Source organism: Lissotriton vulgaris, chromosome 7, assembly GCF_964263255.1.
Source record: "Lissotriton vulgaris chromosome 7, aLisVul1.2, whole genome shotgun sequence".
In the NCBI taxonomy this organism is placed as follows: Eukaryota; Metazoa; Chordata; class Amphibia; order Caudata; family Salamandridae; genus Lissotriton; species Lissotriton vulgaris.
In genome coordinates this window covers 259,918,822-259,933,925 of record NC_141695.1, presented here as the reverse complement: position 1 = coordinate 259,933,925, position 15,104 = coordinate 259,918,822, and positions in this window count along the sequence as shown.

The following is a 15,104-nucleotide window of genomic DNA, read 5'->3' as shown; positions in this document are numbered from 1 at the left end:
CTCTAAAAGGTGTGTTTTTGCAGAAGGGTGCAAAAAAAAGAACTCTCTGTGCTTTATTCTAGCCGGTAGAAGGGGGCCTCTGTCATGTAGTAGGGATTGTATAAAGGGTGCCGTGTAGAAATTATTGTGGCAGGTTGTCTATGGGTAGTGTAAGCATCCTATACATGTTCTTCATTTTTTCTAATATATATATATATATTTTTTATCCTACATTCTAGGAGCCGTTCATAAGAACACCGCTGAAAATACGTGTATGGTCAAGAGGTCTGTAAAGCCGTTAAGGGACATAACAACGACCGTTCAGAATGCAGTGCCTGCAGCAAAAAGGTGTGAGTAGGTGTGTACGTCAAGACAAGCTCTGCACATACTACGCGCACATACAGCAGAGAACCGGCACTGCTGTGAAATTCCAGGTCAAGCCCTCTTCCTACATGTTGAACAATCCTACAGGAATGTCCATTCTACACCGGGAGGGGGACAACCCTGAAGACATTCCTACAAGCCTAGACATCGTTAGGCCTGTTCAGTGTAAAAGCGATGCGGCGTATCTGAACCCTCTAAATGCCTCAAAATGGGGTCCACTCTCAAACAAATCCCCCTTAACAAGTAGCCGAGGGATCAGGAACCACAACCCGGTCCTTTAAACCTCAATGATATGCCTATGGTCCTAGAGACCCAAACAGAGGCTTTAGACCTCAAGAAGAAACCTGTGGTCCTTGAACCCCAAACTATGCCTCTAGATCTTTCATTAAAAAATATTGTGACATCTTTGAATGAGCCCTCTACATCCCTGATCTCTAATGAGCCAGCGGCTGTGACGACAGTTGCAGAAGATCTGGTACAGCCCCAAACTCCTAAAGCCAGGTGCCTCTCAAGATCATATCTTAAGAAGAACCATGGGGTGCAGGCAGATCCCTTAATCAAGCCCCTAACAACTCAGTCCCCTACTAATACCCTGAAGCCCTCTGTAGTTTTAAATAAACTAACGCGTCTGTAGAGGGGCGCCCTCTAGACCAAACCCTAAAACCTGCTATAATCATGCCTGCTGTGCCTAGCAACTCAGAGTCTGATAATGCTCAGCCCACAGGACTCCCTTATAACGGTAGCAGTGGTGGTCTCACGGCATTGATAGAGATGGTCGCCAAACTTGATAGACCCTCAGAAGTAGCGCACAAGGGGCCTTCTAACATGCACAATGGGGATTTGTATAAGGCTGTTAGACATTCACCCGTCCACAACCACGACAATTCCTTAGCCGATAGGAACCTCGATTGATTTGACGGCCATTTACACTCCCCAAACCTTATGTCACCCATCAACCCTCTGGGAGAGTACAACCCAACCAGCCCGCGTCCAATGTAAACCACATATCACCATCAGCAATATGCGGCGATAATAGTACCGGTTGGGATAACTGGTCAAATCAGGGTTTAGAGGACGTATCTAGTGAGGACCCTTTCATGGTCGCCCTGGGGTGTTCGCACTGGGACCCTGTTTCTATGATCCCTCCTGTCCCTCAGTTACAGAATGGTGTTGCTGCGGATGGGGCGAGTGGGGATCCAAGGGTGTTGCAGACTGGTGTACAACCGGACACTGTATTCATCCCTAATACACCTTAATACGATTCTGTAAACCTAAAAGAGGTATTAGGGGCCCATGTGAAAGACATACAGTTGGCGATCAGAAAGTTAAAATGACAAGTGAACACAGCCACCTTAAAGCTAGGGGTGTGCGGTAGCGTCGACAGATCGGGGCTGGAGGCGCAGCAAAAGATACTACAAATGGTTGATCAGTGTAAAAGGGTGATCATCAAAACATGCCAAACAACAGTGGCCAACATATGGAGTATCCCATCATGACTATGCCGACGTAGGCCCTTAAAGAACCAACAAGCCCTGTGTGTTAATAAAAGTAAGCGTAAATCTAAATACAGCAGCAAGGTCCACACGGTTCTGACAAAGTCCCTGCGCTTCTTACGCTTCCTCAAATGTAAAAAGGACATGGAAACCGTCAAGCTTGATCATACATTTTCACAAGAACCGCCTGAATCACATGCACAGGTACAATGCGCTGGTCATTACACAAGTTCAGGTGAGGACAGACCTCAGGGGTGCAATTGGAGGGATCGCGGGGTAGAGCACCAACACCCCAACACCAGGAACACACAGCCGGTCCTAGGGCTGGGGCTGTAGCAGAGGCCTCTATGAGCACATCACACACAGGCACAAATCATACTTTTCAGGTGAGAGGGGGTAGGCTACCTAGAAAAGTATGGTCCCGCAAAAAACAAAAGTGGGCTAATAGCGCTAAGCAATGCCGGCTTTTAATAAGTAAATTAAAGAAAGCCAAAATATGCGCTACACAGCATCTTAAAAGGACCCCAGAGCCCGGACTAAACCAGAATCCTCAAAATGATACAGCAGCAAACTCCCCTGCGAGTCAGATTCCTCAAGATGCGGATTCAGAGACAGTATTCTTAGAGAGCGTCAGAACCTACAGTCGTACTGTAGAGAGATTTAACGTTGCAGAACACTACGAGGAGTTTAGGTTTATTAACCTACACCGGATAAGGTTCTCCACGCATGGGCTTTTAGTCATACAGCAGGCTGTGCAATCACTCACAGAAAGATTGATACACAATGTGGGTCCTAATAATTTTTTCCAGCTATGCTTCCAGGGGCAGGGTCTTGACAGTCCATTGTTCACCAAACAAAGGGCCCTTGATGTGTTTGATGCTGTGGGATTTTTAGAAAACCTGTCGAAGCTTTTACAGAGAAAGGCTGAACAAGTCGCCTATGGCACTTTCAGAGTCATAGCCCTCATTGTACGGGGTCGTGAGAGGGGTGTTTCCAGGCCTTTAAAGAGCATCCTATACAGTAAAATCATTGGTAAGAAACAACGTTGGCTGCTCAAGTTTAACAACGGAGCAGTCAACACCTGTCTTGCGGCCAGCATTGTGGGGTTGCTGATGAGTCGCAACACCCCCAACGCTGTCATCATGTCTAGAGTGACTGAAGCCCATTAGGTTCTTGAAATACCTCCAGACCACATGGTCGGCTTTGGCGACATATGTCTTTTTGAGAACTATTTCGCCGTTACAGTGAAATTTCTTTATCACAACGATTCTTGGAAGTACTTTACAACCGGGAATCGTGTGAAAAACAAGACCGTATATGTCCTTTACCATGAAAATCACTTTTACAGCATTTTGAACCTTAAAAGTTTTCTGAGAGTCAAGTACTTGTACACACATTGCGACCCTATATACAACACTAAGGCACATCATCAATGTGAAATACATTGTAAGATGCGTCAGAGGGATGGATGCATTGTAGATGATGCCATGAAGGATGTTTTGTCGCTCGCAAGACTGCTTGCGCATACACCGCAAAGCTGTTAAATGCAGCCCTAAAATGGACTGTCAAGAGTGCAGCCGGTATGTGTCGACAGATCACAAATGCAAAGGCATGAAATATCCAAGGTGTCAGATTCCATGTAGGGAGGGATTTGTACACCAGTGTTACATGGTTAACCCTATTACTGCCCATTGAAAAACCTTCAGTGCAGAGCCATTTCTTGAATTTTTGGAGCGCTTTGCTTTAACATGCTGTAGTTTGTGTAATTACGTATATAATGTTAGTAAAGTATATATTTTTGGTTACAGTACTTCTTGTACTATCAATTTAAATATAAAACATACATTTATAAAACAGCCTGAAGTCACATGACACAATTCAAGATGGCTGACAGGTAACAGTGAAAATGATAAGTGTAAGTGACCGCGTTGGTAGGGTAATAAAAAAATGGTGTTTTCCAAATGCAGATACACGGAAATATTCTTATTCTGTTAGCTCACCAAGCAAAAAGCAGGTTTTATTGTGTTTTTAATGGTTATTTATCATACTATGACATAGATATGAGGCACATACATTTTTCACGTGTTTCTATTGATGTGCAAAATCTAAAGTTATAAGCCAAGCAGAATTGGTTCACAGTAGTAGAATGGATGTTTCAGAGATGCCTGTTAGTAAAAACAAGAAAATTCATATTTTTGCTGCTTTGGACAGCACTTTACCTACAACAAAATGGCCGACATCCTGTTTCATCTGCTGTTGTTTATCATATAATGATGTCAATCTTGTTATTGGAGATGTGTTCACCATCTCAAAATGTATTTTCTGACTTTTATTTAAAGCAGTGATGCATATTTTGTGAATATGTGGCACATGATTTCATGCATAGTCTCTTGAAGGTCACAGTCCTAGACCTTTGACCCCAAATGGTAGCTCCTGGAAGTATGCAAAGGATTTATCTTTATAACAGTGACATTTTTTATGCAAAGTGAGGTATCAATGGAAAAGTAATTGTCTGATCTCAAAGGTCACCTGGGCCTAGATGTAGGTAATTTTATTTTACCACTTCTTAAATACCGAATTTTACCGATTCGGTATTTAAGAAGTGGCAAAATAGAGGGGAGGGGATTTAGGTATTACAGAATCGGTAAATACCGAATCGTTAAGATTCGGTATTTACCGATTCTGTAAATACAGATTCGGTAATGCCCATTCATTCCTATGGGCATTGAAGCCCATAGGAATCAATGGGCATTACCGAATCGGTATTTACCGATTCGGTAAATACCGATTCCAGCAAGGGTGCAGGGGGTGTCACTTTGACACCCTCTAGCACCCCAAATACAGGCATGTGTGCCATGTGGCACACAGACATGCCCTAAGGGCATGTCTGTCTGTCACATGGCATATTGTGCATGCACACCTGGATTCGGTATTTTACCACCCAATTGGATTGGGTGGTAAAATACCGAATCTGAAAGGCCTTTGGGACTCAGAAGAGTCCCACCTACATCTAGAAGTTACCGAATCGGTAAAAATAACGATTCGGTATTTTACCGATTCGGTAAATTTACCGATTCGGTAAATTTACCGAATCGGTAAAATTGGCCCCCTACATCCCAAAAACCCATTACCGGTCGGTAACGGCCGAAATCGGACGTTACCGGCCGGTAAATGGCCACCTACATCTGGCCCTTGGTCACATTTTTTATGAGGTTAAAAACCTGTGACCTTTGACCCCTAAATACAATTTCTTTTAACCTTATTTAGTTGTTATTCTGTTACCCTTAAATCAATTTCAGCAAGTGTGGTATTATCAGACTTGTCGAGAAAAGTAAAAAAAAATCTTTGTTCAAATTGATGTCGATGGTCATAATATTTGACCTTTGGCCTCTATTTGCACTTATTGTAAGCGTTTTAAGGTGTTTATTCAATTATTGCTAGATAGTTTTTCTTTACAAGTATTGCAGTGTTTACATTTTCATGATAAGGACCTACATTTTTTTTGGTTAAATGGGTATGGGGGTGTCATGTGGTTTGACCATTGACCTCTATTTTCACTGTTCTAAGTGTTTCATGGTCGTTAATCCAATACTGTTAGTTCATTTGTTACAAGTGAGTCATTACTGGAATTGTCATGACAAGTACTTACTTCCTATTTAGTTACTGTGTTGGAGGAGGTTATGCTTTTTGACCTTTGACCTCTAAATATACTTGTTTAGGTGTTTTAAGGCCATTAATGCACTACTCTTGGATCATTTGTTACTAGTGTTGCATTGTAATTGTCTTAAAAATACTTGCATTTTCATTGGTTTAATTGGTGTTGGGGGGGTCATGCCTGTTGACCTTTGACCTCAAATGTCACTATTCTTAGTCTTTCAAGGTCATTAATCCGTTATAGTTGGATCTTTCCTGCCCCTATGACCCCCTACACCTCTACTTACCTCTGCTGTCATCTGTCTCCCTCCTGCAACGTCTGGAACGATGCCTGCAGCCGGTATGTCAAAAGAAGAAATTCCATTGAGAAGCATTAGGTGACCGACGCTGAAGTGTTACCCTGCACCCAGCCCCCTGTGCCGCTGGGGGTGTATGTTTGGTGCTGCTTTGTCCCCCCGTGCTAACCTTAAAGTTAGGCTCCTGCAACCGATCTACCGAGCAGTGTGGCTCCAGGTAGGCCCAGTCTCTATTGAAACGCATTGGGCCAAACTCTGAGTTTGACCTCTGCACCCAGCTGCCCCTTTGCCACTGGTGGTGCAGTTTTGGTACTCACCTGACCCTTTGCATTTGCAGACCATTGGCCCCAAAGACTGGAACAGTCAGTGTGGTGCTTAACTGTTTAACCGCAATATTGTTTTCCCCATACAATAACACTGAACTGTTGTGAAAATGTTTTAAATGTCGACTTTTGAAAGTGAAAAGTATTTTTATTTTACAAAATCTGATTGTGAAGATCTAAATCTAAAAATAAAATACAAACAATTGATATGTTTCTAAATTGGTGTGGATCTCCTTTTTGAGTCATGGGTTGAGCAATAAATGTTCAAAACTCCTCTGTGTTAGGCCTAAGGCTCCTCGCCAACACTACCACTAATAGAGCACTTTGGGTTTTACATTGAGCCATGCACACGTTTGGAGAACCCCTGGAATCTTTGCCCAGTATTACCACCTAGTGGCAATATCATATACAGAGACAGTTCCTACACTTTTTCACATAATTCACTTTAAAAACTCCTCTCACTTTACAGTCAAAGAAAGAAAAGTAAACACCAATTTGTCAGAAGACATAGCCAGATATTTGACCTCTGTCTGTGAAGCACCTTCGAATGTGAAAAGTTAAACACAGAACTTAAAGCCATCTTTATTTTTTCTAGGACTTTCCTAACCCACAATAAAGTACACAAAGTGTGATTGAGGATGACACCTTTTCATTGCTCCATTCACCTATGCTTACAATCAAACACCAATGTGCCAGAGTCTTGTTCAATCATGCTCTGCTGCTTGAATGCAAGTGTAAAGCTGCAGACCATGGTTAGTCTATGGCCAATTAAAAACAAGAAATTAACAAGATAGCATGAAATAAGGTATGCAATGAGGGAATGATAGTGCCACATATAGTTATAGTCCTTTTTATTCATGTTCACGAGCTTGTCAGCAGGTGCAAAGCTGGATACAATGGAGAGGCAATGAACTTTCAGGAAATGTACATGAGGCCATTATGTGAGTTACAGTGGAGGTTAACATTACTATCGAATTCAGACACCAGTATTAAAAGTATTTTGAGCTATTCATAACTAACAGTGAAAATATATGTAAATACCTATTTCGCTATAAGAAGAATTAGCAGAAGAAAAATAAGTCATGTTGGTAACATCAAATTTATTGTTGGCTATCTTTTCAGTTTGTGAAAAATGTATATGACTGCGATGCTTTTCTAAATTACCTTAAACAGTTATTACAAAATGGCTGACTCTTTCTACTGAAAGGTGGGCTGTGTCTGCTTGCCCTTCTTCTCTGTCAGCATACTTCTGCCATGAAAAGCCAAAAAGATACCTCTCTCTGACAGACATTTCTCTGACAGGGATTTGGGTGTGTTGGAGAGAGGTTGGGTTTTTAGGAGCTTGTGAGAGAATTACTAATCTATACATGTTTTTTTATTTTTTCAATGCTGCACATTCTTATTTTGTGAATATATAGGGTTTGTAAGGATTCATTTTTAAATTATTATTATTTAAAAATTTGGTAAGTGTGAAGGAGGGTTTGGATTGTTTATCTGTGTGTTTTTTTACATAAACCATAGTCCTCACCAATTCTTTGGGTGTAGGAGGTGTTGGTTAATGATTTTTACCTCACAGAAATTACACAACTAAGGCTTGTGAGGGAGTGTGCGAAATTTTTCACCTGTGTTTTTTTTTTTAATTAAGAACATGAACAACAAACGATTTAAGATTGACACAGAGGAATCTTTGTTCAAATTTTTGGATGAAGTTCCAGATATTAATTCAGAGGGTGACAGTGACATTGAGGTGGATTCTGGGGAGGGGCAGGAGTCCAGCAGTGGTGAAGAAAGTGTAGCTGATGATGACTTTGGTGAGAGTGGAGAAGCAGAAGAAGATGAATTATCTCAAGAAGATGTGTTGGAGACTGAACGGGATGAAATTGTACCAGGCAATGATATTAACGATTATGGTATTGAGTTTACTGTAAGGAATCCAGGAGTCCGGAAAGTTCCACAACGGAATTCCCCCCAGTTGCATATTTGCAATTGTTTTTAACTATGGAATTCCTTGTGCACATAGTATGTGAAACAAACAAATATGCAAGAGATTTGCTTGACAAAATGGCAAACTGGATCACGAGGCATCCCCATTCACGGCTATGCCGTGAATGGGAATGCTCACTGATCCAGTCCACCCAAAATGGTGGACTGGGTGGGGTTGATGTAAGCGACCGCAAAATATACGAATTTGATGCAGAGAGATCAACACACATATACTGGTACAAGGTTTGGCGTAATCTGATTGATGTGTCGATCATGAATGCTTATGAATTGTATAAATTAAATACTGATCCATGCAATGTCGAAAGTCGCCACAGTTTTATACTGAGTCTTGTAGAGGCAATTTGTCTATGGCACGATGGTGTCTCTCAAGAACAAATATCTAGAACACCACTACTTTCTCTTTGCAGTGAGGAACACAGCTTTGCACTGCTGCCTGGGCGAAAAGAGAGAAACTGTGCTGTGTGCTCTGACAGGAGTCAGCCTGGGGGGAGAAAAAGGTCCCGCCACTGGTGTTCTGCATGTAAACTTGGTGTTCATGAGCAATGTTACCCCCATTTAAGTCACTGTCATTCCTCTACTAATGTTCAGGACGAAGAAAATTAGCTTTCTGTTGCCTTACATTTTTTTTCATAACTATTATTATTATTATTATTATTATTTTTGGCATTTATAAAGCGCGAAACGAAGGCCCGTGGGCATCTCGGCGCTAGTAACTGCAATGTTTAGCCAGCAAGGGGACTTAGGAGTTTATTGATTAAAAAGCCACGTTTTGAAGTTTTTTCGAAAAGACCATAGAGACGTGCTGGTCTTGATCGAATGAGGCAGTGTGTTCCAAAGTTTTGGAGCAGCCACAAGGAACCTTCTGTCACCCCAGTTGACAGATTTAGTTCGGGGGATCACCAGGTGCAGGGAGGTGGAGGAGCGCAGTGCTCTAGATGGACAGTAAGGGGTAAGGTTCTGCGTGAAGAATGCTGGAGCAGCGTTATGTAGTGCCTTATATACCAGACATAAGGTCTTGAACATAATCCTCTTCCTCACCGGAAGCCAATGCAGTTGTCTTATGGTGGGTGAGACCGGATGGAATTTGGGGATTCGCCCTAAGAGCCTGGCGGCTGCGTTCTGTATAGACTGCATTTTTGTTAACACTCTCTCCTGGGCCCCTAGAAACAAAGCGTTACAATAGTCTAGGGTGGAGAGCACCAGGGAGCTTACCAGTGTTTTTGCCATGTTTTCAGGTAAGAAGGGCAGAATTTTTTTGATGAGCCTAAGTTTGTGAAAGGCTGAAGAGGATATCTGGTTGGCGTGTGGAAGAAAGTTCATGCGGTCGTCGAACATAACTCCCAAGTTCCTCACTTTGTCAACCGGGACTGGGGGCTGGCCCATGGATGACGGCCACCAAAGAGGGGACCACTCCGGAGAAAGATTGCCGAAGATTACAACTTCCGATTTATCGGAGTTTAGCTTCAGGCAATTGTGTGACATCCAGTTCCCGATGGCCGACATGCCCTGGTTAAACATGTTAGCTTTCTGAAGTCCGTCATTTTTGACGGCCAGGACCAGTTGGGTGTCATCAGCGTATGAAGTAAGGCTCATCCCGTGTGCCCTGATGACATTGGCAAGGTCCGACACATAGATGTTAAAAAGTGTCGGACTAAGGGATGAGCCTTGGGGAACTCCACACGGTAGTGACAGGGGAGAGGATTCAAAAGGTCCCGCAGTGACGACCTGGGTCCTGTTGGCTAAGAAAGAGGCCAGAAGATTTTTGGCTTTACCTTGGATGCCTATGCTCTCGACACGGTCGACCAAGGTGGTGTGGTCGACCGTGTCAAAGGCCGCTGACAAGTCTAGAAGAATCAGGACGGCAGTGCCTCCCGCATCCCGGATGGATCTGATGTCGTCCGCCGCTTTGACCAAGGCCGTCTCGGTTCCGTGAAAGCGACGGAAGCCAAACTGTGTTTCATCTAGGCATTTGTTATCCTCGATGAAGGACGAGAGTTGAGTATTCATAATTTTTTCCACTATTTTAGCTAATAGTGGGAGACTGGCGATGGGGCGGTAGCTTTTGGGTTCTTCTTTATCAAGAGTAGGTTTCTTGAGCAACGGTTTTATTAGGGTTTTCTTTAGTGACTCGGGATAAATGCCGGTGTTGAACATGGAGTTGCAGATGTTGGTTATGGAGGGTAAAACTGTATCTATGATGGGTTTCAAGACCTTCAAGGGACATGGGTCGAGGGCCGATCCCGATTTGATGGTGGACACCGTTTTTAACACCTGCGGACACGTGACCTCGCTGAACTGCGAGAGAGTGGGTCCTCCAGGTTGAGTTGATGGCCTGTGGGATAGAGTAGCGTTATTAGCGAAAACCCTGTAAATGTCATCAACTTTGCTGAAGAAGAACTTGGAAAGCGCGTCGCGAAGGGTTTGAGACGGGGGAGGTGTGAGATCCACAGAGAAACCCGCCAGTTGTTTGGTGGTCTCATATAGGCATTTATTAGAATTTTGAGCGGATTCAATTTTATTGCAATAATACTTTTTTTTTGCATCCATGATAAGCTGTTTGTATTTTACTACCGACTCTTTATATAGGAGTTTGGCTTCGGGTGAGTAGTCCTTCCGCCAGTGTCTCTCTCTATTTCGGCACTGTTGCTTTTGGGTGCGCAGTACCTCTGAGTACCACGGAGCCGAGGGGGTAGATCTGTTGCGTGACCGTTGTTTAACTGGGACCAGATCCTTGGCTGCTGAGCTCACCCAGTTGTAAAATTGGGACGTGGCATTGTTCGGGTCCGGAGGTAGCGTCGGGAGGGTGTCATTAAGCAAGGTTTCCAACCTGCATACATCTATGTCATCCCATGCCAAGTAAAGGGGACAGGGGTTAGGGTGGGGTTCGTCGACCAGGGGGTCGCCCACTGGTAGGGAGGCCAGAATAAGATGATGATCCGACCAGATTAAAGGGAGTATTGTTGTGAGTTTGAGGCCCGAGGCATTAGAGAAAATGCCATCGAGTGTGTGACCTCCTTCGTGCGTAGGAGAATGGACCAAAGGGGATAGGCCAAAAGTGGACATATCAGCTAAAAACATGGCTGTGTCTGGGTTGTCATAATATTTTACATCATCGTTACTATATTACTAATTCAAATATTTCAGTGTTTACAGTTTATTTTAAATAGTTGTAGTTTGAGTAAGTAACAGTTGTGAAAAATATATAACAAATAAAAAGCCAAAAAAATACAAAAATGTAAAAAGTAAAAAAAATGTTTATTCTTTTTTCTTTACTCTTTAAAGTACAAACCTGTAGGATAGAATGTGTAAATAGTTTCTGAGTGCCTTTTACTTGAATGGGTCTCAAGTTACAAATTAAGTCAAACTCCACCAAATGAGATATCTTTTCAGCAGAAAGAATCAAAGCACATGGGTAAATAATCCGTTTTAGGGCATGGTAGATGTGATTATGATACTGATTCCAGCTCTTCTACCAAAAACTCATTTAATGAAAGGAAAAATAAATGTATAAATGGTTGCACAGGTGTACAACACTGGAGTCTTAACCCTGCTCCAATCTCACCTGTCCTTTTGCCTAGTAAAATTGTGAAATGGCAGGTCTGCAGGAGTTTAATTTGTCTGCAAATGTGTACATAGAGTCAGAGGCGTCTCTGGATGGAGTCTGGTGTAGCCTCATGGCATACCCTGAACGCAACCACGGAAGGCCTGCACCTTTGGACCTCCTTACAATACTGAAAGGCGAACACAAAATAAGTCATAACTTGGTTCTTAGAAAGCAATGCACTTTCAGCTACATAAAGTAGGGCAAGAGTATAAATCCTCTTTTTCATAGCATGGCCAGAGAAATAGGGTTTCACACGGGGGAAAATGTGTATATGGGTTTCACCAGTTTGAGTGCGCAGGCAGCCAAAAATTGAGTCCGACCCCACTCCAGTCCCATTAGTACCTTTGCCTAGAAAAATGGAAAAATGGGAGGCTGCAGCTCTATAGGGAGCCTGGGAAGCCCGTGCTTCAACATGGATGTCCTGGAGATAAATTGTGCAGATATAGCTGGAATTAGCTAAACCTACTTTTTGACATATGGCCTCCAGAGTTTATAAAACAGAGACCATCTCCTCTTTGTGGTGCATGATGAAATTGAGGATGTGAATGCTCCTACTAAATCATCATAGCCATTGGGATATGCTAAAATAGATTATGGAGCTCAACATGTCCATCTGATCTTTTCAGAATTGAGGAAATAGAGGCCCTTCATCTAAACAGAACACACAACATTCACCTTCAGAGAATTCACACAAATAAATGTGCATATACACAAAAGAATCCTGAAGTAACTGCCTTGTCTCTAGACAATGGACATCCAATAAGGCTTGCAAGACCATAAATCAATGTTAATCAGTCATGTCAACAAGACAATATATTATGACGAGCTAGGCTTGCTGGAATTTTTTTGACCTTACTGTTTGATACAGACATGGACACTTCTGATGGAAAATATTGACCAGCCCTCAACTTAGCATGACAGATCACGGCTCTGATCAATCAATAGATGAGCTAAAGTAGCTGGGAGAAGTAACAAGGCAATGGTCCACTGGGAACACAGCAAAGGCCTCTTCTGTCCAGAGACAAGTCATGATTGTAGTTGAAATCTACATAATATGATGAAAGGGGTGTGGCACCTTGATCATCAAGATTCATGAAACGCTGACCTTGGAACATCACTAATGAATGAGACCTATTTCCGTGTCAGTACCTTACAGATCTCCGTGACCACCATTTATGCAAGCTTTCCGCATTACAAAAGAAGAAAAATGGTGGGAAGACTACTGGCTTTGCAATTGAGACAACAGGTGGCCTGCCATTCCATTCCTGCAAATTAAATGTAAATGTGTGTGTCTTGTAAAGCGCACTGCTACCCGGAGGCGTCCTGGCGCTATAGACCGCTGGGGAACCCATCCTAGCTTTCCCTGTGAGAAGTTCCCTCCTGGGTATCTCCAAGGTGAAACCAGGCATCCCCGGTGTTTGTGGCGGGCCGTTGTGGAGATGAGGCAAGCTAATGCCCAGAGTTGCCGAGTGTGATCCCTGGTTAGAGTAGGCACCGAGGCGAGAATTATTGTGTCCGCTGACCCTGGTTCACGACCCTGCCGCGTCAGGAATTGAACCCTGGTCCCGGGCCATGCTCTGCTTGCGGGTCTGCCGCCTCTAACCAGTGAGCCACACCACTCCAATTAAAACACCCGAACATCTGACTACACACCATGTTGAAATCTTATATGTTTTTGTGACTTTTATAAAGCCCATTCTACTCCTTGGAATGCCAGAATATGCATTTAGAAGCAGATACATTTCTGTACAAAAGATGAAATAGGGAAAGTGACACAAGTCATCCTCACAGTGATAAAAGGTGGAACTGTGTGGAGGTTCCCCCTAGGGGACACCTGGTGACCTGATACTGAGGCCTGCCTGGAGCCCACCGAGGTGAGTTATCCCTTAGAATTTCCACTACTACCCTACATCATACACAGAGAGATATCTGAGAGGGGCAGGCCTAGAGGCTGAAGGAGGGGCATGTGGCAGCACTGATAGATGGATGGTAGACACCTGGGATCTGTTGCTTTTGGGAGGTGACGCTCTGGGCGATGCTGCCTTTGTGGTAGTGAAGACCAGATACCATAGGACAACACTGAGGGACTACGGGGACAGGCCTGAGTGTTTGAATGTAACTCAAGACTTCTGTTGGAGGTGGCTTTTCTCTCACTGCTGTGCTCCACCAGACTCCCCACTGTTGTGCGGTGAGGAATTTTGACTACAGAAGGTATCCGAGATCAATGGAGGGGTGCCCTGATTTACCTGCTAAACAGAAACAGAGCATTGCAGTCACAGGTGCCCACAGAGATGGCAATTTCTAACAGTGTAACAATGACTTTAACTGCTCCTTGGTTTAAAAAAAAGTGAGAGGCACTCTACTCTTCTGTGGTGCATAGGCAAGGGTCTTATTATTTGGGTCTGTTGCCCTCCCCCTTACTCCCCTTTATTTTACAAAGCTGTGCCAGTGGAGAACACCACTGCCGACCCTGAGCCTACTTCCATAACTACAAAAACTTGAGGCAAAGCTACTATGGGTAAGATAAGTTCCAAACAGTCAACAATGCAGCCAGTTCAAAGGAGTCCCCCTGGTAGTGCTGATTACGGACATTCATGATACACCGGAGCCTTCTATGCAACTTCACTTTGACATGGTGCCGGCTGCCATCACGCATAGCAAGGTAACACTCCAGCAGGAGATCAGTGCTGTGTCAATGGGGTTGGGATTGATCCGGGCAAAATTCTGCAAACTAGCAGATTGGATGGACACAGTTGAAAATTCTATGAGTGAGTTACAGCAAGAACAGAAGAAACTGAACCCTAATGTAGAGGACCTCTTAGAGTGAATGTTTATTCAGAAACGGCGCACACAAGACGCGAAGGGGCCTAACCAGTGAAATAATAACAAGTGGATCTACTGTGCTTTGACACTGGTTTGTATAAACTGGACAATGTTATGTGGCGAGATAAACATGTACAAACCAGACTCAAGGTGGCCAGGGACCTCTAACGAAACAATGGAGCACTTATGGTGCCACACCAATAAAGAATACATAGCGTGGGTGCATGACATGGAGGGTAGACCTGGTAGTTGTTGGCATGGCTCATTAGACCTGAGTCCCGAGGGATGCCCATCACCCAAATCAGTTTGGATGACAATAGACCAGTCTGTGCTCCTGGTGAGAAAAATATGGCATTCCAAGTATACTATGAATCCTTATGTGGACGACCAGACTCGTTAGACCAGAATGGCCTTATAGCATTTCTTGAGATTCGGTGTGGGATGGTGGTCGACACTGGTTGTCAATGGAGACTCTTCAATCCACTCCCATTGCCGGAGGCTTGGGAACCCCTGACTTCAAATGTTATTATTTGTCCGCCCAACT